This window comes from Camelus dromedarius, chromosome 12 (genome assembly GCF_036321535.1).
Source record: "Camelus dromedarius isolate mCamDro1 chromosome 12, mCamDro1.pat, whole genome shotgun sequence".
NCBI classification, from domain to species: Eukaryota; Metazoa; Chordata; class Mammalia; order Artiodactyla; family Camelidae; genus Camelus; species Camelus dromedarius.
Window position 1 is genome coordinate 54,073,043 of NC_087447.1, and position 27,747 is coordinate 54,100,789.

A 27,747-nucleotide genomic window follows, 5' to 3' on the forward strand; every position below is an offset into this window, starting at 1 on the left:
AGATACTAATTTCTACCTATTGAGATTGTTGTGCAGATTACATGACACAGTGCATGTCCAGTTCTCAGGACACTGTCTGGAACAGCTCCCAATTAATGTTACCTACAGAGTAGCCCATGCACACCTATGCAAAGGCTTCAATTCTATGCAACCTCATATAGGTTCTCCCTGGACTGAAATATTTTACCCTAGCCTGGACCTAAAATTGAAAAGAATTTGTACTGCAACATTTTTAAAATAAATGTTTCAATTGGAATCATTTGCTTATATATCACAAATGTACAGTTTGATATATTTTTACAACTAAACACACATGTAATTATACCCAAATCAAGACACAGAGTGTCACCAGCGCCCCAGAAACCCTTTGTGTTTCCAGCTAGTCACTATCCTTCTCCTCACTCCAGAGTAACTACGTTTCTGAATGCCAATAATATATATTAGGTTTGCCTGCTTTAAATTGACTATAAAATGAACTATTACAGTATGTACTCTATTTTGTCTGAATTTCCCCTCAATATTAATTTTGTGAGAGTCCTGTGTATTTGTGAATATACTAGCTGTAGATTACCCAATTCTCATTACTTTATAGTGTTCCATTGTGTGAATATACCACAGCGAATTTATCCCTTTTATTGTTGGCTGACATTTGTGTAGTTTCCAATTAGAGGCTGTTTCGGACAGAGCTGTGAGAACATTCTCGTACGTGGATTCTGGTAACAACATGTGGGCATTCTGTTGAGTATATACCCACGAGTAAACTGCTGAGGTTATACATATGTTCAGCTTCAGTATGTATTGTCAAAGAGTCTCCAAATGGCAATACCAAATTATACTCCCACCAGCAATGTACAAGAGTTCTTGTTCATCCACATCCTTGCCAACCTGTGTTATTTTCCATCTTGGTCATCTTAGTTATTTTGGGGGGTATGTAGTAATACAGCATTATGTTTTTAATTTACATTCCCTGATGACTGATGAAACTAAATATTTAAAAAAAAACATTTCAATAGCCATTTGGATACCCTTTTTTGTGAAGTATCCAAGTCCTTTGCCCATTTTTCCACTGGGTTACCTACCTTTTCCTATTGATTTATGGAAGTTCTTTACATATTCTGGGTACAAATCCTTTGTCAGGTAGATGTATGCAGTGCAGATATCTTTTCTACACTATAAGTTTCCTTGTTTTATTCTCTTGATAAGTAGATGTTCTTAATTTATAATATATTGTGATTTTTCTCAAATTTAAAAATTTTATGGATTCTGTTAGCTCTATTAAAAGTAATTTCCTCTCACTCTTCTAAATAATAGATGTGCAGGGAAGTTCAAATAATGCAGTTACCAAAGTAACTTCAATGCATTCATCCTAAGTCTGTGCTCCCTTTTGATCTACCAGAGGCCCAAGCTAATCTGTCTTTTCTTAGGTTGCCTAAGGCCTCTCTTACTTTCTCATTTCTTTCAAAATTAGATATAGCCATTGGCATTTATAATAAGATCATCAGTATTAGAAGGGCAAAACAGCATTTCTCAGTAATTTAGGAAGGGAGTAGTGCAAACAACAAGGCACGTTGTAGGGAGAACCCTTACATTTGGGAATAGGTGGGAAGATGCAAAAAGACCTGTGTGAATGCTGTTGGAGTTACATATACAGGAAGTTGACCTACACAGAAGAAAGGGAAGACATTATTGTGCTCATTCATTCAGTCATTTATTAACTACCTATTGTTTTATATGGTCCTGATAGCTTTTCCTATCTTTATTTGGCTCCTAATTGGATCTGTGTTTGTTTAAAGGAGGAATGGCACCTAGATCAGTCTTGAAAATCCTTTCCCATGTCTTGCCACCCTAGAAGAGACATGGGATCTCAAAACTGAGTGACTGAGACATATCTCTACCATCCTGACAAGACTACGATGAGATATTGTCAAAGACAGTATTCTAGGAGTACAGAGACATTTAAAGTTGGGATGAGAAAAATCTTGACAATGAGAAGTGCCTGAAGCTAAATCTTAAAGAATGAGGCCTTTTCCAGGTACAAAAGGAAGAAAATGGCAGTTTATTCTGTTCCTTTTCTTCTTCTTTTTTTTTTTAATCACCAGGTATCACCCAGAAGGCAACATGAATAAGATCGGTGCTCTTTTAACACATTACTTCAGGCAATGGGAGTTTGAAAGGTTGCGATATAGTCACACTTTTCATGGGAAGGGCACCTACAGTTTTAGATTAAAGGGAGGGAAGAATGTCTCTCTACTTTGTCTGTCTCTGCAATACACTGATCATGCAGTATCTCGTAGAATCCTTGGGGAAAATAATGCAAAAAGCAATCCTAGATACATAGCAGACAGGCCCTGCAGGCAACATCTGAGGTGAGAAGTTGGACTCCAAGACCACCCATCAACCTACACAGGACCTAGTCTAGCCTGGGGTGCTATCTCAAGTAGGTAAATAACTATATGCGAAAATCTGCACCCAAGACTGAAACTTTTTGTTTGGACTTCTTCTTCAAGTGTTTGGGTTATCTTCTATTAAAAAATTACAATAGCAACAAAAACAGTGTTATATGGAAAAATCCACATATATACAAACATTTAAGTAAACACACAGAACACATACCCTGTTTTACTAAAATATCCTTGTTAATAGCTTGGAAGAGTGCTGTCCAATAGAAACATAAAGAAACTTAAAATAAAATGTCTATTTGGAAACAAAATGCGAGTCACATAAGAAATTTTTAGTGTTTTTGTAGTCACATTAAGAAAAGTAAATGTAAATGGGTGAAATTAATTTAATCATATATTTTATATAAAAAATCCAATATATGTATCTAATATATTCAAAATATCATTTCAATATGTAATCAATAAAAAAATTATTAATGAGGGTATTTCACATTTTTTTATGTGGACTAAGTTTCCCAAACTAGGTGTGTATTTTATACTTAAATCAGATCTCATTTGAGACTACCCACATTTCATGTACTCAAATGGCTGTAGGTGCTAACAGCTGCCATGTTGGACACTGAAAATCATTTTATAAGAAAGTATTATACTCTGAGTAGGAATATCTTTCATATTATCTCTTTTTTTCTTTATCTTAGAATAGTTTTAGATTTACACAAAAGTTGGAAAGACAGAACAGTTTCTGTATACCCTGCACCTACTTTCCCATATTTGTTAATATATTGATAAGGCACACTTGTTCCAATCAATGAATCAATATTGATACATTCTTATTAACTAAACTCCATACTTTATCATAGTTTATTAGATTTCCTTAATGCCCTTTTCCTGTTCCATTCAGGACAGCACATTACATTTAGCTGTCACATCTCCCTAGGTTCCTCTGGGCTGCGACTGTTTCTGAGATTTTCCTTGATGACCATGCCAGTTTTGAAGAGTATTAGTCAGGTATTTTATAAAATGTTCCTCAACTTAGGTTCTTCTGATGCTTTTTCTTATAATTAGGCTGGGGTAATGGGTTTGGGGCAGGAAGACCCCATAGGTGACTTACCATTTTCAGTCCTTACCAAGGGTATATTCTCAGCACTTACTGAGATTCATCACTGGTGATGTTAAACTTAACTAGCTAAGATAGTATTTGTCAGGATTCTCCACTGGGAAGTTATTTTTCCCCCTTTCCATACTGTATTCTTGGTAACCAAGTCACTAAGCATAGTCCATAATTAAGGCATAGAAGGGTAAGTATTTACATAAATTATTTGAAATTCGTCTATATGGGAGATTTATCTCCCTCTTATTTATTTTTTTATCCTATCATTTATTTATATCATGTGGATTTCATTTTGTATGCACAGGGCAATACTACATTATTGATTTTGTTATTCAAATTATTCCAGCTTTGGCCATTGGGAGCTTTTCCAGTTGGCTTCTGTGTTTTTTTGGCATATCCTCCTCATTTTGTGTTTTGAGCAATTCCTTAATTTCAGGCACTACAAGATGTTCCAGGTTCATCTTATATATTCCATGTCTCAGCTCTAAAATCAGCCATTTATCCATGGAGTTTGGGTAAGTTCTATTGGAGAATAGTACTAGAAACCAAGATCTAGGCACTGGGTCATGTTATCTTTAGATGAAACAGTTCTGTCCTCTGTTATAAATATACAGACTACTGTACAATTTGATGAATTCAGTATTTCAGTATTAGCTTGCTGGTACCCCTAAAGCCTGCAACCTTTCGAGCCCCATCTCTCACTCCTGCAGCAGCTATGGGCTGAGAAAGACAAGCTTAGTCTTTCACACTAAGCCTCTGGTTCAAATGAAGATTGTCAGGTGTTTTTAGGTGTGCACTAACTCCTAATTCATTGAAAAACCTTCTCTGAAGCAATTAGAAGGATTGAAAGGGAATTAAAAATGGAGTGCTTTCTGGGGAACATTTTCCATCAAAACATCATCTCATACACTTATCTATCCTTGTGGATTCACCTGAACTTGAACAGAATTCACTATGGAAACCTACACAACCACACAGCATCAGCAATCACATCCAGTTTATTCAGTGCTCCACGTCAGGCACTGAGCTAATTGACCTGCACCATGATTTCATTTAATCCTTAGAAGAGCACCATGCATGGGGGCTATTTACTATCACTATTTCTACTCTACAGTTGAGGAAACTGAACTTGAAAGATTCTCTTGCCCATGGCTACACAGATAGAGACTGAGGCAGAGCTCTGAGCGCTAGTCTCTCCAATCTCCATTAGCCTCACTTATCTAACCTCACGTAACCACTATATGATACGGCTTGTACTACAGCCAGCCTTCTCAACCTATCCTGCTTTGTATACTTTTAAAGGGGATTCTAACTATTTTGCTTAATATGTAAGGCTTTCCATGCAATTTTAAGAAGAAATGGTACTTGTATTCAGAACAGTCTCTTAAATTTTGGCTTAGCAAGCGCAATCACCATAAACACGGCTGGAAAATTGATCCAAGATTCATTTGTATAAAAACTTGTGAGAAGAGAGAGCATATTCACTGTGCAATTCTTTGCAAAAGCATGTTGTTGAATAAGAAAATTTATATTTGCTTTTACAATTTAATTTTACATATACATACTGATATAAATATGCAGATTTGGTTAGTAATAGAATTGTACCAAAAGATTTTCACTAATAAATGAATATTTCTTGTGGTATTCTTTCCTTTTTTAATTTTAAATTAGAAAGCAGAAGCATTGTACAGTAGAAAACACATGGGCTTGAGAACAGAAGGAACTTGATCAAGTCTTGACTCTGCCATTTATCAACTGAATGCTTTTAAGAAAGTTTCTTAAATATTCTGTTTCTCAGTTTCCACACTGGCAAAATGAAATAGAGGAGTTATGAAAGGCTAAGTGAGAAAGCACATGCAAAGTACCTGACCCACACTTAATTCCACTGCTCTGTAAAAATATGTCTAAGTACATGAAGATAATGTGCAATGTATTGTGATAATACAGCCAGCACAGGGTCCAGTGTTTTGGATACAAGACATCATGTGACCTTCACTGAAATCCTAAGAGGTGTGTATTACTGTTAGAGTTAATTACACATAAGAATAAAAGGCTTAGATATGTAAATAAGTTCATCAGAGACAGCTTGGGCAAAGTCAGAATGTCAACCTAGTTTTATCAAAAGCCAAGACATGCATTTTAATCCTTTTGTTCTATTAATTTCCACTATGAGCTGCAAACACAGACAGTCTAAGCTGTTCCCATAGTCCTTACTACTCTGCATAGTGCACAGTGATGCCTGTTTGGCTCAATAAGCAACTGAATGAGAACTAATGAGTAAATGAGAACCAGTCCCGTTTTCCTCTCTAGGACCTAAAAAAAAAAAAAAAAAAAAAAAAGAAAGAAAGAAAGAAAGATAGAAAATTAGCCAAATTAGGAAGGAATTTCTTAATCCCTTAGGCCCAGTTTTATTCCCTTTTATTCCTTGACTTTGTAACAAGCCTGAAATACACATAGCTCATTCTTTTGTGTGAAAACTACATTCTGTCTCCAGACCCATCCAATTTATAATGAAAAGGGTAAATGACAAGTCTATTATTAAAATTTTGATTAGTACTATTAGCCAAGGTCCAAAGAGAGTTTTTGTTCAACAATTTTGAAAAACCAAATAGGCAAGTTTTATGTAGGTTTCCATTCATTTGCCACAGAATGAATGACTGACACTTCAGATTGTCAAAATGTCAAATTTCTTCAAAAATTTCCAAACAGGATGGAATGGGGTAACTGCTTTTCACGTTTCCAGAGAGACTGCAAATCTTAAAGTTTAACCTCTCCTTTGCCAAATTAATTTAAATGTGGCATTCTTGCTTTCTATTCTCTTTACTCTTAGACCTTCCCTGAGAAACAATCTAATCTGGACTAGTTTAGAGATGCTGTTCTTGAACCAATATGGTGCTCTGTGCCAATGGAGAATCCATGGTCTATTGAATTCATTGCCCTTAAGCAAGACAATGACTTGCCATTCTAATCACTTTTAATCTGTGCAGCTTAGGGGATGATCTTGGAATGTGACTCATCTTTTCAAAAAAGGGGTGTAGATGTAAACCATGAGGGCAGCATGCTTCAGGTGTGTGAACGTACAGCCTATTCAGCTCCCATTAAGCAGCAGGCTCTTCATAATGTTACACATGTTCCATGTTCTGATCTGAAGGAAATCCTGAAAATTGTCATTTGATTGCACCAGTCCTCATCACCACTAGGTTTTGGAATGAGATTAGTGTGCAGGTTGGGGAGGGCAAGTGTAGCAGAAAGAGAAATTGGCACTGAAATCAGATAGTCTTGGTTTTAAGTCATTGCTCTGCCACTTACTAGCTTGGAAGCCAGTGTGGGCCAATTTGTTTCAATGGCTACAGAATAAGTCCCAAACCCCACTAGCACTTTTTCAAATGAATGCTAATTGGTTTCACTGGAAATCCTGCAGAGATTATTTGGAACACTTATTGCAATTCTATTAACATGTTTAAAAAAAAATTTGTATTGCCAGAGGTCTCCCTTTTCTGTTGCCAGCCATATTGCTAAAACACAAATCATGTTACTGCCCCACTAACAGCCTTCAAGGGATCTGTACTGCCTGAAGAATATGGTCCGAGGCTCTGAGTACAAGGGATAAAAGTGTTGTGCAGCCATCTTTGCTCTGTCTTTACCATTGCTTGTCTCAATCTCTATTTTTCAACTCTTTCAAACTTGCATGCTTTAAGTGTACAACCTGTCAATCCTTGAAATACATATATACTCACAAAACTATTACTAGCATTAAGATAATGAATGTAACTGTCACCAAAAAGTTCCTCTTACCCCTTTTAATCCCCCTCTCTAGCCCATTCCCTGTCCCCAGGTAGCTACTGATTCACTTTCATTCACTATAAATTAGTTTACACTTTCTAGAATTTTACATACATGGAAATCAAGCTTTTTAAAATCTGGCTTCTTTATCTCAGAATAATATTATGAGATTCCTCTACATTGCTATATGTGTCAGAGGTTCATTCCTTTTCATTGACTTTTATTGAAAGATTTTATCATATGGCCATACAACAGTTTATATTTCCACTCACTTGTTGATGGATATTTGGGTCGTTTCTAGTTTGGGGTTATCACAAATAATGTTGCTATAGACATTCACCTCTAAGACTTTTTTTTTCATTTTCTCTTTTTATTTTTATTATTTATTGATTGACTGATATTATTTTTAATTGAAGTATAGTCAGTTACAGTGTGTCAATTTCTGGTGTACAGCACAATGTTCCAGTCATGCATATACATGCATATATTCATTTTCATTAAAGGTTATTACAAGATATTGAATATAGTTCCCTGTGCTATACAGAAGAAAATTTTTTTATTGATTTAGAATCATTTTACAATGTTGTGTCAAATTCCAGTGTAAGGTACAATTTTTCAGTTATATATGAACATACATATATTCATTGTCACATTTTTTTCTCTGTAAGCTACCATAAGATCTTGTGTATATTTCCCTGCGCTATACAGTATAATCTTGTTTACCTATTCTACAATTTTGAAATCCCTTCCCACTCTCCACCCCCTTGGCAACCACAAGTTTGTATTTTATGTCTATGAGTCTGTTTCTGTTTTGTATTTATGCTTTGCTTGTTTTTGTTTTGTTTTTTTTTTTAGATTCCACATATGAGCGATCTCATATGGTATTTTTCTTTTGCTTTCTGGCTTACTTCACTTAGAATGACATTCTCCAGGAGCATCCATGTTGCTGCAAATGGCATTATGTTGTTGGTTTTTATGGCTGAGTAGTATTCCATTGTATAAATATATCACTTCTTCTTTATCCAGTCATCCGTTGATGGACATTTAGGCTGTCTCCATGTCTTGGCTATTGTAAATAATTCTGCTATGAACATTGGGGTGCAGGTGTCATCCTGAAGTAGGGTTCCTTCTGGATACAAGCCCAGGAGCGGGATTCCTGGGTCATATGGTAAGTCTATTCCTAGTCTTTTGAGGAATCTCCATACTGTTTTCCACAGTGGCTGCACCAAACTGCATTCCCACCAGCAGTGTAGGAGGGTTCCCCTTTCTTCACAGCCTCTCCAGAATTTGTCATTTGTGGATTTTTGAATGATGGCCATTCTGACTGGTGTGAGGTGATACCTCACTGTAGTTTTAATTTGCATTTCTCTGATAATTAGTGATATTGAGCATTTTTTCATGTGCCTTTTGATCATTTGTATGTCTTCCTTGGAGAATTGCTTGTTTAGGTCTCCTGCCCATTTTTGGATTGGGCTGTTTATTTTTTTCTTATTGAGTCGTATGAGCTGCTTATATATTCTGGAGATCAAGCCTTTGTCGGTTTCACTTGCAAAAATTTTCTCCCATTCCGTAGGCTGTCTTTTTGTTTTACTTATGGTTTCCTTTGCTGTGCAGAAGCCTGTAAGTTTCATTAGGTCCCATTTGTTTATTCTTGCTTTTATTTCTATTGCTTGAGTAGACTGTTCTAGGAGAACATTTTTGAGATGTATGTCAGATAATGTTTTGCCTATATTTTCTTCAGGGAGGTTTATTGTATCTTGTCTTATGTTTAAGTCTTTGATCCATTTTGAGTTGATTTTTGTGAATGGTGTAAGGGAGTGTTCTAGCTTCATTGTTTTACATGCTGCTGTCCAGTTTTCCCAACACCATTTGCTGAAGAGACTGTCTTTATTCCATTGTATATTCTTGCCTCCTTTGTCGAAGATTAGTTGACCAAAAGTTTGTGGGTTCATTTCGGGGCTCTCTATTCTATTCCATTGGTCTATATGTCTGTTTTTGTACCAATATCATGCTGTCTTGATGACTGTAGCTCTATGTATTGTCTGAAGTCTGGGAGAGTTATTCCTCCAGCTTCTTTCTTTCTCTTCAGTAATGCTTTGGCAATTCTAGGTTTTTGATGGTTCCATATACATTTTATTATGATTTGTTCTAGTTCTGTGAAATATGTCCTGGGTAATTTGATAGGGATTGCATTAAATCTGTAGATTGTCTTGGGCAGTGTGACCATTTTAACAATATTGATTCTTCCAATCCTAAAGCATGGGCTATCTTTCCATTTTTTAAAGTCTTTAATTTCCTTCATCAATGGTTTATAGTTTTCTGTGTATAATTCTTTCACCTCCCTGGTTAGATTTATCCCTAGATATTTTATTACTTTGGGTGCTATTTAGAAGAAATTTTCTTTTAATCTATTTTTATGTATAATGGCTAACATTTGCACCCAAAGTAATAAACTCCCAAACTTATCCCTTTCCACCCTCTTTGCCCCGGTAACCATAAGATTGTTTATTATGTCTGTGAGTCTGTTTCTGTTTTGGAGATAAGTTCATTAGTGTTCTCTGTTTTTCTTTTTTAATATTCCACATATGAGTGATATACGGTATTTTTCTTTCTCTTTCTGGTTTACTTCACTTAGAAGGACAATCTCCAGGTCCATCCATGTTGCTGCAAATGGCATTATTTTATATCTCTAAGTCTTCATATAGGTATATACTTTTATTTTTCTTGGGTAAATACCTAAAAATATAATGGCTGTGTCAATGGGAGGTGTGTTTAAATTGCCAAAATGTTTTCCCAAGGGCTTTTATCATTTTATACACCAACCTGAAGTATATGAGATTTCCAATTGCTCCATATCCTCACCAATAAATTGTGTCATCATTGCTTTTAATTTTAGACATAGGTGTGTAGTGGTGTGCTTTGTAGTTTAATTTATATTTCCTTAATGGTTAATGAAAGATGGCTATTCACAATTCCTATGTATTCTTTGATGAAGGGTCTGTAAAAATCTTACTTTTTGTATTGGTTTGTTTGACTTATCATAATGATGATTGGAGAGTTTTTATATATCCTGGAATAAAATCTGTTATCAAATATTTGATTTGCAAAAAATTTTCCAAGTCTGTATCTTTTTAAATATTCTCTTAGCAGTGTCTATGAAAGAGCAAAAATATTTAATTGTGATGAAATCCAACTTATGTATACTTTTATAGATCTTGCTTTCAGTGTTGGATCTAAAAACACTCCCTAACCCAAGGCCACAGTAATTTCTTCCTATTTTCTTCTATAAGTTTTATAGTTTTATATTTTAAATTTAGGTCTATGATTCTTTATGTTAATTTTTGTATTCAGTAACAGGTATGGATTCAAGTTCACATGTTTGCATATGAATATCCAATTTTTCCAAAACCATTTATTGAAAAGACCATCTTTCCTCCACTGAACTGCTGTTGTCAGAAATCAATTGTTCTTAAATGTATGGATTTCTGTGGACCTCTATTCTGGTCCATTGATCTGTGTCTATCTTTATGCCTCTACCACACTGTGTTTTCCTGTAGAATTATAGTAAGCCTTGAAATTAGGTAGCATAATTCCTCCAACTTTACACTTATTCTTCAGTGTTTTCAGGTTATTCCAGGTACTTTGTATTGTCTTATGAATTTTAGAATCAGCTTCTCAATTTTTACCAAAAACATCTGATGGGACATTTTTTTGGAATTACATTGAATCTACAGACAAATTTTGGGAGAATTAAAATCTTAACATACAGTCTTACAATTCATAAACATAGATTATATCTCCACTTATTTAGGTCTTTAAAATTTTCAATGATTTTTTTTTTTTTTGCTTTCAGTATGCATGTTTTACTTAGCATCTGTCAGATTTACCCCTAGGCATGCTACATTTCTGATACTATTTTAAATAGTATGGTAAAAATTAAATTTCAACTTTCATTGTATTCTGGAGCTTTGCTAAACTTACTTTCATAGCTTTATTTGTAGCTTCCACAGGATTTTCTACATAGACAATCATGTCATTTGCAAATAAAGACAGTTTTTTTTTTCCATTCCAATCTCAGTCTCTCTCTCTCTCTCTCTCCCACCCCCTTTTCCCCTCATTGCATACAATAGAACCTTCAGTGATATGTAAATACAAGTGGTGAGGGCAGACACATTTAGTTTCTGACCTCAGGAGGAAACATTCAGTCTTTCACCATCTCTGCTCCTTACAGGTTGAGGAAGTTCTCTTCAAGTTTGAGTTTCAAGAGTTTTCATCAGATATATATGTGGAAGTTTTTCGAATATTTTTTTCTGACTCTGTTGAGATGATCATGTGGTTTACTGTTAAGTTAATCTTGCATTCCTGTAATAACCCCCAAGTGTATAGCATGTATTATCTATTTTATGTATTTATGAATTCTATTGACTAAACTTTTGTTAAGGTTTTTGCATCTATGTTCATAAGAGGTATTAGTCTGTAGTAGTGTTTTTGTAGGTTTTAGGTATTAAGGTAATGATAGCCTCAAATAATTAGTTGAGAAACATAGATCTTCAATTTTCTGTAGGAATTTGTGTATACTTGATACTATTTCCCCTTTAAATAGTTGCTGAAATTTACAAGTAAAGCCCTCTCAGCCTGGACATTTCTCTGTGGGCAGTTACTAACTACAAATTCAATTTCCTTAACAGTTAGAATATCGCTTATCCATTCTTACTGAGAGATTATTTTCCCAGGGCTGCTCTAACAAAATTGCCATAAACAGCTGGCTTAACACAACAGAAATTTCTTTTCTCACACTTCTGGTGGATAGAAGTCTGAAGTCAAGGTTTCAGCAGGGCCACACTCCATCTAGAAGCTCTAAAGAGAACCCTTCCTTGTCTCTTCCAACTTCCACTGGCTCCTGGTGTTCCTTGGTTGTGGCAGCACACCTCCAATCTTTGCCTCAGTCTTCACATGGCCTTCTTCCCTGTGTCTCTCTGTGGGTAAATCTCTTTCTTTCTCTTGTAAAGACACCAGTCATCGGATTTAGGGTCCAGCCTAAATCAAGGAAGTTTTTCCCTCAAGATCCTTAACCAATTACATCTGCAAACATTCTCATCTGGTGGACATTATTCAACTCAGTATAGTGAGCTTTGGTATTTAGGGTCTTTCAAGAAATTTGTCCATTTCATCTAAATTGTCAAATTTATCGGTAAGAAGTTGTTCATAATATATACCTCTCACATTCTTGATTTTTTTGGTAATGTGTATTTATTCTGTCTTTATTCTAGATCAATCTGGCTAGAAGTTTATCAATGTTATTCATGTTTACGAAGAATAAGCTTTTGGTTTCATTGATTTTCTCAATAGTTTTTTTGTCTTCTATTTCACTGAGGGAGACAATGGTGAATTTTTATTATTTCCTGTCTTTGGCTTAACTTGCACTTAATCTACTCTTCTTTTAGTAGTTTCTTAAAGTGGAAGTTGAAATCATTCATTTAACTTTTTTGTATTGTCTAAAATAGGCATTTAGTGCTATAAAATGTTCTCTAAGTTTTGTCACAGAGAAATCCCACAAATTTTGACATGTTGTATTTTCATTTTTATCCAGTTCAAATACTTCCTAATTTCCCTCTTGATTTTTCCTTTGGGCCACAGGTTATTTAGAAGTGTGTTATTTTAATTTCAAAATTTGGGGAATTTTTTAGATATCTTTTGTTATTAAGTTTTAATTGAATTTTATTATTATCATAAAAGATGTAAGTGTGGCTTGAATCACTTTAAATTTATTTAAACATATGTTATGGCTAGAAGATGGTCTATTTTGCTAAATGTTCCATGTGTACTTGAGAAGAATGTATATTCTGATCAGTTGGGTGGAATATTCTATAAGTGATAATTGGACCAAGTTGAGTTTTAGTATTGTTCAAATCATTTATAAACTTATTGATGTTTCTGTGGATTTGTCCTATTTGTTATGAGAGAACGGTATTAACATTTTGAATTATGATTATACATTTATTAATTTCTACTTGCAGTCCTGCTATATTTTGCTTCATATATTTTGAAACTCTGTTATTAGGTGGATTATAGTTTAGACTTGTTACTTCCACTTTACGAGTTGACTGTTTCACAATTATGAAGTGTGTCTTTTTATACTTGGCAATACTCTTTACCTGAAATCTACTTTGTCTGATATATCTACTGCAGCTTTCTTCTGCTTAGTGTTACCATGATATAAATTTCCCATTTTTTAAACTTTTAACCTACAGGCATACCTTGGAGATATTGTAGGTTCAGTTCCAGACCACTGCAATAAAGTGAATATTGCAGTAAAGCAAGTCACACCATTTTTCCCCAGTGCATATAAAAGTTATGTTTGCCTTATACTGTAGTCTATTAAGTATGCAATAGCAGTATGCCTAAAAAATGTACATACCTTGATAAAGAACACTTTATTTTTAAAAAATGCTACCCATCATCTAAGACATCAATGAGTCTTAGTAATGGTATCAAAGATCACTGATCACAGATCACGATAACAAATGTAATAATAATGTAAAAATTTGAAATATTGCAAGAATTATCAAAATGTGACACAGAGACACAAAGTGAGTAAATGATACTGAAAATGTGCCAGTAGACTTGCTTGATGCAGGGTTGCCTCGAATCCTAAATTTGTAAAAAATGCAATTATATCTGCAAAATACAATAAAATGAAGTACAATAAGACTAAGGTATTCCTGCATTTATATCTATAATTCTAACGTACGTTCCTTGTAGTTGATATATGGTTTTTATCCAATCTCACAATCTCTGACTTTTAATTGAGGTGTTTAGTCCATTTGTATTTAATGAGATTATTGATAAAGCTGGCTTTAACTATATCATCATGTTTTTTTTCTCTTAATTATTTGGCCCACATATTTTTGTAGTTGTTTTCTTCTTTTATTCTTTCTTTTGGATTAACTGTGTATTTTTTTGTAATTTTTATGATTGAAGTATAGTCAGTTTACAATGTTGTGTCAATTTCTGGTGTACAGCACAATGCTTCAGTGGTACATGAACTTACATATATTCGTTTTCATATTCTTTTTCACCATAATGGATTAACTATGTATTTTTTAAAACTGCTTTTTTTACCTCCTTTTTTAGCTACACCTCTGTTTTATTATTTTAGCTGTTGCTTTAGAGTTTATAGTATACCTCTTTGACTTATTACAGTCTGCTTTCAAGTGCTATGATAATGCGTCAAGTATAGTATAAGAATCTTACAGTAATACATTCCCATGTCTTCCCTCTTGGCCTTTTGCTATTATTGTCATACATTTTACTTCTATGTGTGTTATACAATTCATAATACATTGTTAATATTTTTCTTTAAAAATTAATTATCTTTGAAATATATTTAAATATAAAACATTTTCAAGATATTTACCTGTGTAGTTACCATTTCTGGTGTTTTGCATTACTTTGTGTCGGTATGTGGGTATTAACAGTTTTTAATCCCTCAATGCAAATACTGTACCTATGCATTATATGTAAGAAACTTGTCTTTTCATATTATGATGTAAAATTTTTAATGAATTTATTGAAATATAATTCCCATATAAGACAATTCTCCCATTTAATTTCTATAATAAATGATGTTCAGCATATTCACAGTTGCACAATCTTCACTACAACCTAATTTTACAAACTTTTTAGTGTCAAAAAAATCAGACCCTGTACTCATCAATTACTCCTTATCTCCTCCCAATTCTCTTCCTAACTATTCCTTGGTAAACATGAATCTACTTTATATCTTTGTATATTTGTCTTTTCTGGATATTTCATATAAATGGAATCATGACCACCAGCTGTCTTTTATGGTCACTTGTGATTGGTATATTTCACTTAGTGTAATGTTTTCAAGGTTACTCCATGTTGTAGCATGTGTCAGTTCTTCATTCCTTTTTATTGCCAAATAACATTCAAATATACCATATTTTGTTTATTCACTCACCAGCTGAAGGAAATTTGGGATGTTTCCACTTTTTGGTAATTACCGTACTGCTCTAATGAATGTTTGTGTACAAACTTTAGTGTGGAGACATGTTTTGGATTCTCTTGGGTTAGGAGTGAAATTGCTAGGAGTCATATAATAATTCTATGTTTAATATTTTGAAGACCTGCCAAAGTCTTTTGCAAAGTAGCTGTACCATTCTATATCTCTATCAGCAATGTATGAGGATTCCAACGTGTACATATCCTCACAAATACTTCCTATTATCCTTAATTTTTTTATAGTCATCCTAGTGGGTATAAAGTAACATCACATTGTGGGTTTGATTTTAATTTCACTAATGAGTAATGTTATGCATTTACCATGTGGTTGCTGATCATTTGCCTACCATCTTTGGAGAAATGTCTATTCATATTTTTTTCCCATTTTCTGGGGGTGGGTTATTTATCCTTTTATCATTATTGGGGGTTTTTTTGGATTTGATTTTTCCTCAATTTATTAGGCTCCAGTTTGGTACATTTTGATCCTTTATAATATCTCAATTTCTTAGTGGTTTATAACTCATTTCATTCTAATAATAATACTTTATGGAAGTATAGTTGATTTGCAATGTTGTATTAGTTTTGAAGATACAGCAAGTGATTCCATCTTTTTATTATTGAGCTGTAATAGTCATTTAAACATTCTAAATGAAAGTCCTTATCAGATAAATGATTTGCAAATATTTTCTCTCATTCAATAGGTTTCCTTTTCACTTTCTGATAATATTGTTTACAGTACGAAAGTTTTAAATTTTGTAAAGTTCAGTTTATCTTTTTTTTAATTCTGTCACTTATTCTTTTGGTGTCATATCTAAGAAGATTTTATTAGCAAACAATTTACACCAGCCACTGTTCTAATCCCTGAGGTACATCTATAATAAAAAAAATACATGATTTCTGTTTTCATTTAGTTGAGTTAGGAAGAAGAGCCAAGAATTTACTCAAGTTAACATATAGATATATAATTGTTAAATAGTTAGTGCTAAAAAGAAAATAAAAATAGAGAGCTATGAAGAAATATAACTGGGGACCAGACCTCTGTGTGTGTGTGTGCATATGTGTGTGTGTGTATGTATGTGTGTGTGTGTGTATTTTGGGAGAAAGTCATCAAAGAAGTGTTCCCTGGTGAAGCAATATTTTAATTGAAACCTGCAAAAACTAAAAGAGAAAAGAACAATGGAGAAAGCTTTCTATGCAGAAAGGACCTGAGTAGGCATGTCACCTAGAGGAACTGAAAATAGACAGTGATGACTTGCAGAGAGAGTTGGCTGAGAGGATAATTGGATAAGGCTGTGGAAGTAAGCAGGGATAACAGCACACAGTCTTATAGATCATGCTAACAACTTTAATATTTTCCCTAAAAGGGATGAGGAGTGATTGGAGGATTCATCACTTTGGCAGCAGTATGGAAAACAGATTGTGGAGACAATAAGTGGTAGTAAGGCAACCAGTGAGAAAGAAATTGCAAGTCAAGACATGATGGTGGCATGGGGAACAGTAATAGCAGTGAAGGTGAAGAGAAGTGAAGAAATTAGAGAGACATTTACTTAGAAAAATGAACAGCGCTTGGCCTTGGATAGGATACGTGAGTGACAAGTGATTGGCTGCCACTTTTGTCCTAGAAAGAAGAAGGTATCCTCTGAGTCTTAAGTCTTAAAGTTAGCTGACCTGGTTTCCAAACATGTAGTTGTCCCACAATAAGACTGAGTACCTGAACTTCTTGCTGTGTTTTGCTTCCAGGTCTAATTTCATTAACTTCTGATTTCTGGTCTTTTCTCCTACATACAGACTCCATATTCCCATCAGATACAATACTTGATACAGGTCCTCAAGTACTAATACTGCATCCACTTTTCTATTAAGTTCTGTGCATTTATCTCCTTAGATTATTTTCTTTCTGACAATTACTGGTACAACCTGTCCAAAAAGCTCAATCTTTCAGAACTTTACCAGGTACTAAAATATGCAGCGACATCCTTACAGGCAGTACCCTAGAACGTCGAGTGGACAAGGCGAATTTTTCTCACTGGCCATTTAAAACCAATCTCAAATAGAGATCACTAAAGACTATAACTGACACGTAATTTTAACAGCTCTAGAACTGAGATGCTTCCACGGGACAAACATCCTTCAACTTCACAATTACCTCTTCATCCTCCATTTCTCTAATCAGACCACCCATTCACCACACCCTCTGTAGAACACAATATGATATTTAATGTCTCTTTCAGATATAAAAATTGATGAATTTCTTCCTAGATGTTGAAGTTTATGGAACATGATGTATAATTACCTTTTCCTATAATTTTCTATATTACAGCTCTGAAGTTTGCCGTGCATATCCCTGTAATTACTTCTATCTGTAATTACATTTACATAATACATGATTTTATTTACATAATATCTAAGGTGATGATTCATTTCTCAGAAACTTTTTAGTTGCCCCAAAATGGGACAAACTGGGGCTATATTTATTTCTGATACGAAATGCTATAGAAAAAAATTAGTATATGCATATATACTAGCTTGTCATAGTTAGGCAAGTACATAGAAATCTGGAGTTTGATATGGAAAAAGATGTAAGTAGAATGGAAAAAAATAGAAAGGACATACTCATGTCAGAATGGCAAATCACTATTTCCATGAAACATCATGAGAGAGGCATATTCCATCCCAAGTATAGTCTACATCAAAGCTCTCCATAATGATAAGGAAAATTGAATGCACAGATTTTCCCCTGGAGTTGTAGATATTCCACCCCAGGTGTGTGTGAAGCCCAGTGGGGTTCAATTCTTAGTGGGGAAGATTTAACGCTTTGGAGTCAACTACAACTGGGTTCAAATTCTAGCTCTGCTATTTCCAGCTGAATGATCTTAGACAAGCTATTTAGTCTCTCTGAGTCTAATTTTCCTATCAAAGTTCAAATAATAACATATATTTCAGAATCCTGCTATAAAGATTAAATAAGACAGCTCGTAGAAATCAAATTAATACCAAGCATATGACAGGTGATCAGTGAACTTTAGTTTCATTCCTACCTTTAAATTTCTTTTTTTTTTTTTTTAAACAATTTTACGTACATTCCTAGTGGGTTTTGCCCTCTGGTAGGTAAGCCATGGAATTAAAATTATTTTACAGATGGAGCTAAATCCCAAAGAATTTATTTAATACAATGGCTTTAACACTTTAATGAATATCAGAATCCCCTGGAGAGCTTGTGAATCCCTAAGTCACTGGGCCCCACCACCAGAGTTTTTGATTCAGGGAGTCAGGACAGGCCCCAGAATTTATATGTGTAAAAAAGTTGTGCCGGTGCTGCTGACTGGATACCATACTTTGAGAACTGCTGCCGTAATCCACGTGCAACCACCAAAACAGTATGATCGGCAAAGGCCATGTTTGCTGTCCTGAGCTTTGAATGCATTCTGCAGAAGAGTAACATGATCTAGCAGAGGAGAGTGAGCACACCCAGACCTGCCTCTCCCTCACTGTGCTCCCGGGGCCAGTCACTTCACCGTGCTTCACTTCAGTTTCCCCATCCTAAAATTTAAAGGACTGGAGTAGGTCAGTGGGTTTTAGGTTGTGTCCTCTAAGGGTCAGGGGTCTTCAGAGCAAACTCAGGGATGATGTTGGTGGGGGAGTTGAACACACAAGAATCTGAACCACTTGTATTCCCAGAGATCACCTCCCCTCGTATAGCTTTTACATGTGGTGAAGTTCCACATAAGGAGCCAAACCAATTCTAACAAGACAAATCCAAACGAACAATCCAGTCTGAAAAAATCTTTGGGCAAGATGATAGCCATGGTTACTCTTACATTGGCTTTCCCAGATACTGAACGCCATGTATACAGAACATTCTGTACTCCTAGTTTTCTGTGCTTATAATGACAATCAATAGTGAACATAATCTGAGGCACTGCAAATCTTGAAACTTCAAGCTATCTTCAGTGACTGTTGGTGTTAAGATTTTGTTCTATTCCAATTATTTGAAAACAGATAAGCCATTCCTGTTCACTGTGATTACCCTATGAATCTATACATACACATATATACATATCAATATCCCATTCATATTCCACGATACATTTAACATTTTTGAGTGCTTGCTCTGTGGCACCCAGTAGACTAAGAGCTTGAAGTGTATTACCTTGTTCAAACCTTGGAAAAACCCTTTTAGATAATATCATTGGTCCCCACCTGCCACGTAGCGACTGTAGCAATGAGAGGTTAACTTACTTTCTCCTGAGCCACAGCTAGCGAAAAATATGCATAGAATATGATCCTGTTTACTTGCCTCTAAAGTTTATGCTCTGTTTATGCTTTTAAAATATCAAACAATCAGATAGTTATCAAATGGGACTATCAAAATATGTTTAGATAGATCTTTTTGTCTAATACTCCAAAAAAGACAAGTTTAAAAAGAAAGAACACAGATATTATAACCTATAAGAGAAGAGCTAGCCTTCCTCTAACAGAGGCTTTTCATCACGTGAGTAGAAAGGAGGAGGATTTAATGATTTGCCCAGAACAATGGAGGCAATCTTATGAACTATGAAATCATACTACTTATTTTATTATTTATTTGATTTTTCAAATGTGAGCTTGGCTGAAGGGCTTTAGTTTAAGTTAATGAAATTAAAACAAATAAAAGCATCTATTAAGTAAATGCCATGATGAAAAGCAGTAACAAGTGTGTGTGTGAGTGGGCGGAGGTTGGGGATAAGAAATAAAATAAGGCTGGCGTCATGAAAGACAAATTCCACCACAGTGCCACCTTCTTGATCACAAAGATTAATAGCCTCTTACCCATAGCAATTCACTCCAAAGATGCTTCATTTGGAATTCTATGTAAATAAAGCTTTAGCAGAGTAGATTAGACCCATGGTCCAGGATCTGAAGATACCTAGACAGTGATTTTGCACAAACCTTAAGCAAGTCAGTAGTCAGACGAATCATTCTAACCCAAAGACACTCATCTGTCTTCTCAATAACTGTTCAAGCAATTCAGGTAAAACACAAGGGGCCACCACATATCCGCTTTACAACGGAGACAGTTGTAGTTGGAAAAAGCAACTTGCATTGTAAACTGGGGTTTAAGATTGACCCTGTTGTTCTCCATTGAGACACTAACCAACTAGATCCCAGTCAGATCAACTCACTTGTATTCTGAAGCTTCATTCATAACCTACTCAGCGAGTGTTTGTTAAGGTTGAAAAGAAGGGATTACTAAAACAGTTATTTACAAACAAAAGGTGTGAATTACAACACTGTTTTTATAAACAAACAAAAAATATGAGAATTACCTTGGCTTGAAGACTTTCCTCAACTGTGAAATTAATAGTTCATTGACATACACATTATATTTTAAAATCTTTCTCATGACCTTTTAAGTTAGAAATTCCATTGAAAAATATAAAAGAATATAGGTAGAAACAGGAGATGAATACGACCAATATGAGAGAAATCATATTTCTCAGCATGACTGAGAAATCAATTAGCCATTATAAAATCTTTATATTTTGACAACTAAACATCATAAACCGATTTTTCATAGCATTTTCAGCCAACAAGTGGAGAGGTGTCTAATATTAATAAGAACAGTAATGTACTAATCAACAATGACAATCCGTTCACAGGCTCTTCTAATCCTTCTGTTAATACACTGATGCGCCGACACACCTGACATTAAACTCTGACTGTTCTGTTTTCCTCTCCTGTTTCTCTTGGTCTCTTTGTCAGTAATCATCCACGAAGACAAATAATATTTCATTTTACAGACACATTGCAGTTGTGTGCCTATTCTCCAGAATAGGGAGTACAGCTATTTCCAAATATCATCTATTTCACAGGTCACAGATCTTTACAACTTCGACTAGTACCTGATTTCCACTTCACAAAAATGCGTTTCCCACCATCTTGAAAAATGTGTACAAAGACTGAATATTCAGTTTAATTTGTGGTTTTAACCCCTACATTTTCATATTCAAGGGAAACATCTGTCTTACTAATCATTGTTACTTTCATTTCAACAGACAATGCATTCAAATACTGATTAGAATAAAATGCTGAGAGCTTCCAGTGCATACCAAACAGAAGAACAATGAACACCCAGATTATATTAGGACTGTGACTAAAGACATTGAGACAGAATGTGTGTTGATAGAGTAATTATTAGGTAGAGTAAATTGCAATGTAGAAGCTTTAACAAGTACTTGTATAAATAGTTTCTTTTCCACAAAAGAGATTCTTGTAGTAGACCAAAAAAAAAAAAAAAAAAAAAAGAAAGAAAGAAATGGTCCCTTACTTCTAGTAATTTCCCAAATCAATTGCCTCACATTCTATTGTAAGAATGTTTCTGAAGTTTCACTGAAGTGTATTTGATGTATTTAATCTTGAGTGGGTGTTTTTTGGTACTGGAAGCCATACCTGATCCAGTGGTTTCTTCCTCACCTCGTGTGGGGAGAATCAATAGACAGATGCTGTGAGACGGCTACCTGGGGTGATCTAAAATGAAAAAGGCATTTTGAAATTAGGAACAGAAACCTGCAAACTTCAATAATGATGACCTCATAATAGGACGTTTTCAGTCAATCAACTTCAGTTACAGTGGCTGCCACTATGTACTACGCCCAGTTACATGTGGGTCCGGAAATGCAAAAGACAGAGTGAAATGCATGGATGAACAAATGAAAATGGGGGAAAAAAGAAAGAAAAGAAAATGAATCATTTCTCTAGATGCGTTTATAAATTAGCTGGGAAGAAGAAAATAATCACATGCCAAAGATCTACTAATTACAGCATATTACAAATACATAAACCTGAGTTATTTTATACAAAATTTCTGCTAATAATTTTGGAACTGAAGATGAGATAAGAAGCAAAATTTGAATAAAATTAGGAGGCTTTTCAGAAGATGGATTTCTTCTGGGGAACCGACTGCAGATGTTGTGGGAGAATAGGTTCCTGCCTTGCACAGGAAAGAACTCAAGAGCAAGGCATGGTAAAGTGAAAGCAAGTTTATTTAGAGAGAAACACACTCCACAGACAGAGTGCAGTCTCTCTCACCCAGAAGGGAGAGCGGCTTAGGAGTTACACACTCCATAGGCAGAATGTGGGCCATCTCAGGAAGGTGAGAGGGAGAGAAGCCGAGAGGTGTGGGGGTATTTAGTTTAAAGTAAAAGTAGATACACACCTCATAGACAGAGTGTGGGCGTCTCAGAAGGCAAGAGAGAGACAGCAACTGCGAGGTGTGGAGTTGTTAGGTTTTATGGGCTCAGTAATTTCAAATGCTAATGGATAGGAAGATTATTCCAACTACTTTGGGGAAGGGGTGAGGATTTCTAGGAAATGCCACCCTCGCCTACTTTTTGACCTTTTATGGTCAGTCTAGGCACTGTCATGGTACTTATGGGTGTGCCTGAGGCTGAAGGTCTACTGGAAGTCGAATCTTCTGCCATCTTGGTTCTAACCAGTTTCTCCTGTCATATTGCTATGTCATTCCGTCAATGATTGTGCCCTGCACCCTTTCCTCCCATTTCAATTTCAACCCAGAAGCAGTCAGTGAACACGTCTTCTTTGCTAGGCTCTGAGTTTTAGAACTGGTGATTCAGAGATGTGCAAGTCAAAGTCACTATTTTCTTGGAGTTCCTGGAGAAAGAGAGATAGTCCCTAACATTTTATAGCTTTCTGAGGTGTATGTGCACTGGCTGTATAGAGGAACTGAAATTTCTGAGGTTTCATTGTGCCAGATGTGTGTCTTTAAAAAGCTTATTCAAGAAATCATTTTTGTCTCTCAAAAATCTCTATCTTAACACTGCTATTTCCATGGCAACTAGGATTAAGTTAATGGACACCATTTACAGTAGTGTTAAACCCAGGTCTTCTATTGCTATCAGTTTATCTTGACCATTATCTGTGGGTAGGTACAAGACAATTCACCAAACGTGAGAGCCAGACCAAAGATATGGATGGACAATGGCTAAATTAAACCAATAAACATGTGAGCCAATGAAGTCAAGGCTATATGTTTTACTCTTCTTTTTATTCTTTATTAAGCATGCAGTTAACAGAATGCCTGGTATACAGTGAGTAATGAAGCAAATCAAATTAATATGTGATAAATTCCAACAAACAAGATGTTATCAAGATAGCCATATCAAACATGCACCCAAATAACTGAAGACATTAAGCATCATCTTTGAATTATCCATGATAACAATCTTTATATAAGTTGTAATGTTATATTTACAATGGGAGAAAACATAACTATGCCATGTACAGCCACAGCCATTTCAACAGACACAGAAACTTCTTCAGTGACGGTGCCTTGCTCTGACGTGTTTTAGTGTAGTTTCCCAAATTTGATCATTGAAGTCATTAAAACATGAACCATTCTGCATAATAGAGAATTTGGAAATCCCAGGATATCCGAGAGGTAGGGGGACAAGAAGAGAGATGCAGAAGGTCAGAGTGAAAAAACAAAGGAGGGAATCAGTGAGATAAACAGTCATCTCCACACACTTTCAAATTTTTAGTAAAATAGAGAAACCTTCCAACTAATGTGATAGATATATTTTGTGGAAATCAGTAAATGGAATTCATTTCAGATGGGATTGACACAAAGTGTAAGAGTGTACACTCCCTGGAAATGAGCTTATATTTTAAGGTGGGCTTTTCATTCAATTTCTTAGGCTGTGAAATCCAGAGAAGTGTTCAAGAACATTTCTTAGAGGTGAAGGATCTCAATGGACACAAAATACACTAAAATAGTATTATTCTTGTAATATAGCATATTGACACAAATTTTGGTGTGGCAGGCTGAATGACAACACCCTCCCCTAAAGATGTCCACATCTGAATCTTCAGAATTTGTACATGTTCCCTTATGTGGCAAAAGGAACTTTGTAGATGTGATTAAGTTAAGGATTGTGAGGTGGAGATATTATCTGGATTATCTGGGTGGGTCCAAATGTAACCAAAGGGTCTTTATAAGTGAAAGATGAAGATAAGTGGAACAGAGTCAAAGAGAGAGATTTGAAGATGCTTATGTTGTTGGCTTTGAAGATGGAGAAAGGGGCAAAGGATGCAGGTGGCTTCTAGAAATTGGAATGGCAAGGAAATAGATTCTCCCTAAAGCCTCCAGAAGAAATTCAGCCCTGGTAACACTTTGAGTTTCACTTAGTAATGTTATAGAAATGACAGGCCAGCAAGAAACAAGCACCACTTGGAGGGTTGGAGTACGCAGATTTATTACGCTGGCGGGCTCAGAGGGGCTTCTGCTCTGAAGCTCTGAGCACCTCCAAGATGTGTGCAGGGGTTTTATAGGGTTAATTACAAGTATGTGGCTATCAGCCAATAAGGCTCGAATAGCAAAACCAAGGAATCAGTACACTGGAACTTAACTATTAGGAACAGATCACGTTACTGACACTTTTTGAGCTTGGATTTACGAGTTAGCTTGTTAGCCCAGTAAACTGACACTAAACTTCAGATTTACGAGTTAGCCCAGCAGAACTTAGATCAGTAAACCATCACTTTTTACACTTAGATTTATGAGTTATCTTGTTAGCCCAGCCCGGCTTTTCCTTCACTGATCAGTAAGACCTTCAAAACTACAAGATACTAAATGTGCATTGTTTTAAGTCACTAAATTTATCATAATTTATCATAACAACAGGAAGAAGTTAACACACTCAGATTAGTAAATCTTGATTAACTAGAAGTCAGATCTACAACTTTCCAAGACAGGACCAAATAGTAAGAAAGCAATAAATTAGATTGCTAGGGCATGGGGTGGAAGAGAGAATGAAAACCACTGAACCTTTAAAATGCTGAATTTTATCTCAACAAAATGAATCACATCTCAACAAAAATTAATCAATCAATAATCTGCTGTGTAAAGATTATACAATAATAACCAAGTTTGGCTTTAACCTACTGTTAGACTGTTTCAGTGTAACACTAACCTACTTTCTTATTTTTCTGAAAACAAGATTATGATGATGATGATGATGATGATGACGGTGGTGGTAATGATGATGGAAACAATTTTGATGAAGACAACAGCCAAGCTGCTTATTGTTCAGCCTCATTCAGTTCCTTTAAGGGTCTGTTCCCACTCTAAAGAAATCTAATAAATAAGTAAATATAATATCCAACCTTCATTGACCTGATTCTCATCGACTAGCATCCCTTTACGTCTTTTTAAACTATCTCCTTTCTTACTGATTTCTACCCAACTTAAACTCTGCCCCACATTTTTTTTCATCAACTACCCTGAATCCAGCTTTCACCTCTATTGCAGAGTGACCCTGGGATCTGCCTTCCTGGAGGGATCCAGCACCTGGATTTTGTCTTTCTCTACACTGAAATTTGGCTGACCTATTCACATTCAGAGTAGGGCTTTGACAGTATCTTCTTCCGCATATAATGGTCCATACAATGAAGAGATGGGAGCTCAGATGTAGGGAGAGAGAGCTAATGGAGAGGGTCCAGAAAATGCAGACAGATCTTGCTATGTCCTGCAGCTAAGAGTACTGACCTCTTAAAGAAGATTGGAGAAAAATAAAACCCGGTTGATTTCAGCAGTTTCTTGTTTAATGATACTGAGTGCAACGGTCACCATTAAGTCATTTCAGCTAACGGTCATCCCATAAATGGTCATCCATTAAGAGGATGCATCACAATGAAACAATAGCTATAAAGAGTATGCCTATTCTTAAGCTGACATTTAGTGATGGGATGGGCCCAGCATTGTGATAATCACCTTCTATTATGTAAACATCATAACAAATCCAAAAAGTTGCTATTTTTTTTTTGATTTTATAAATGAGAAAACTAAGGATCAAAAAAATCAAATAACTTTACACAGTTAGTAAACACTAATACCCTATTCAGTTTTATGTCTGTCTCACTATAAACTTGTCCTTTAAACTTCTTTGAGATATAACCTCTTTTTTTTTTTTTTACTACAAATTGTCTGTTGGATCTAATAAAGGGATGATTTCAGCTTTAAAATATTATTTGGGCCTTTCTTAATTTTTTATTCTTTATTTTTTAAGGCAGACTATATGATTCACACAGAGAAATAGCTTGTAATGATTTTTAATGTCTTTACTACCTTGTCCTTTCATTTCAAGATATACACCCTAGAGAAGATGGCTACATTTTCTTATGGAGCGGTCCCTTGCATTTTTTCAGAATTTTGCTACTATTGCCAAAGGATTATCCTAATTTCAGTAGGCAAATGCAAGGACAAACGGCAAATCACTAATGAAAACTTCTAAGTTATCAAAACAAAATATGCTGAACAGTGTCATTCTGGAAAAGAGAATTATCTAGAATTATACAAAGCCACACCTAATATTTTAGCTTGACTGCAGACTAGTAAAGCGATGCAATATATTAAGAAAACACATCAGGTTCAGAGATCTATAATTAATCTTGACAGCGGATGCAGCCGGACAGATTCCTACTTAAACTTGCATCTTGATGAGACTTTTCCCTCTTTTACTGGATCAGTACAGAGCACGGTGGGGTCCCAAGGGATCTAAACCCATTACAGTGGTTTTATAGTCAAGTTCATGCTCATCGCACGCCCTGCCTTGTGCTTGGTAGCATTAAATATTTAACTAACTGTGACCATGATGTTGTTGAGAAAGCAGTAGCTTTTAGTGCATTTTTAATACATGCTGTTAAAGAACAAATATAAAATTAAAAAGTCTGTGTCCAAGGCTTGAGGTGGAATAAATGGTCAGGGAACAGTACAATCTGTGTTTAGTTCCTGTAATTGAATTATATCACAAAGCTTTCTAAATATATGTATGCATCATATTCCATAATAGCTAGAGTGAAATCTGGAGACTCATAAGCAATAATTCTATCATTAAATTTTGATGTGCAAGCACAAGTTGGATAAGAAGCATGCATCTAAACCTTGAAACCATACTAGCGAAGGTAAATTATTTTGAAATGTGAGAGATGAAGGACATTATTATCTTTTAATAACATTTAAAACAGAGGAAACAACTGTGGATGAAGGAAATGGCTCTTTAGTAAACAAATGAGTGAATTATGGAGCTTTATTTTGATCAGACTTATTCCTCATAATTTAATTTGCCTTTAAAAAATGTTTAAAGAAAAAAGAAATGAAGTTACTTTTTAGTTTTGCTCAGATGCTTTCTATTTTTCTAATTTTAGAAGTTTCTGTTATTAATCATAATATAGCAGTATGCCACTTTGGGTGGTGATTTGATATACATTTTATATATTTATATAATTAACGCACAATAAAGTTAATGGAAACTGGGAAGTGTCTTTTTTATTAGAATAACAAAATGACACAAAGAAGAGTTGTTTGTTTTCTAACTCATTCTCAACCTCCTAAATCCAAGTATTTATAATCTGTCTGGTACCAGAAAGGTGGAA

The 27,747-nt window shown here is 35.1% G+C and overlaps 1 protein-coding gene across 1 annotated transcript in view; it reads right to left on the reverse strand.

The window, feature by feature from the left end:
* The window catches only part of TENM4 (teneurin transmembrane protein 4), a 2,614,938-nt gene that overhangs the window by 1,957,461 nt on the left and 629,730 nt on the right, over positions 1-27,747 (reverse strand). The window contains exon 4 of the mRNA XM_064492755.1: positions 21,748-21,825. The gene's annotated coding sequence lies outside the window, so the exon portion shown is untranslated. The remainder of the gene's footprint in view (positions 1-21,747; positions 21,826-27,747) is intronic.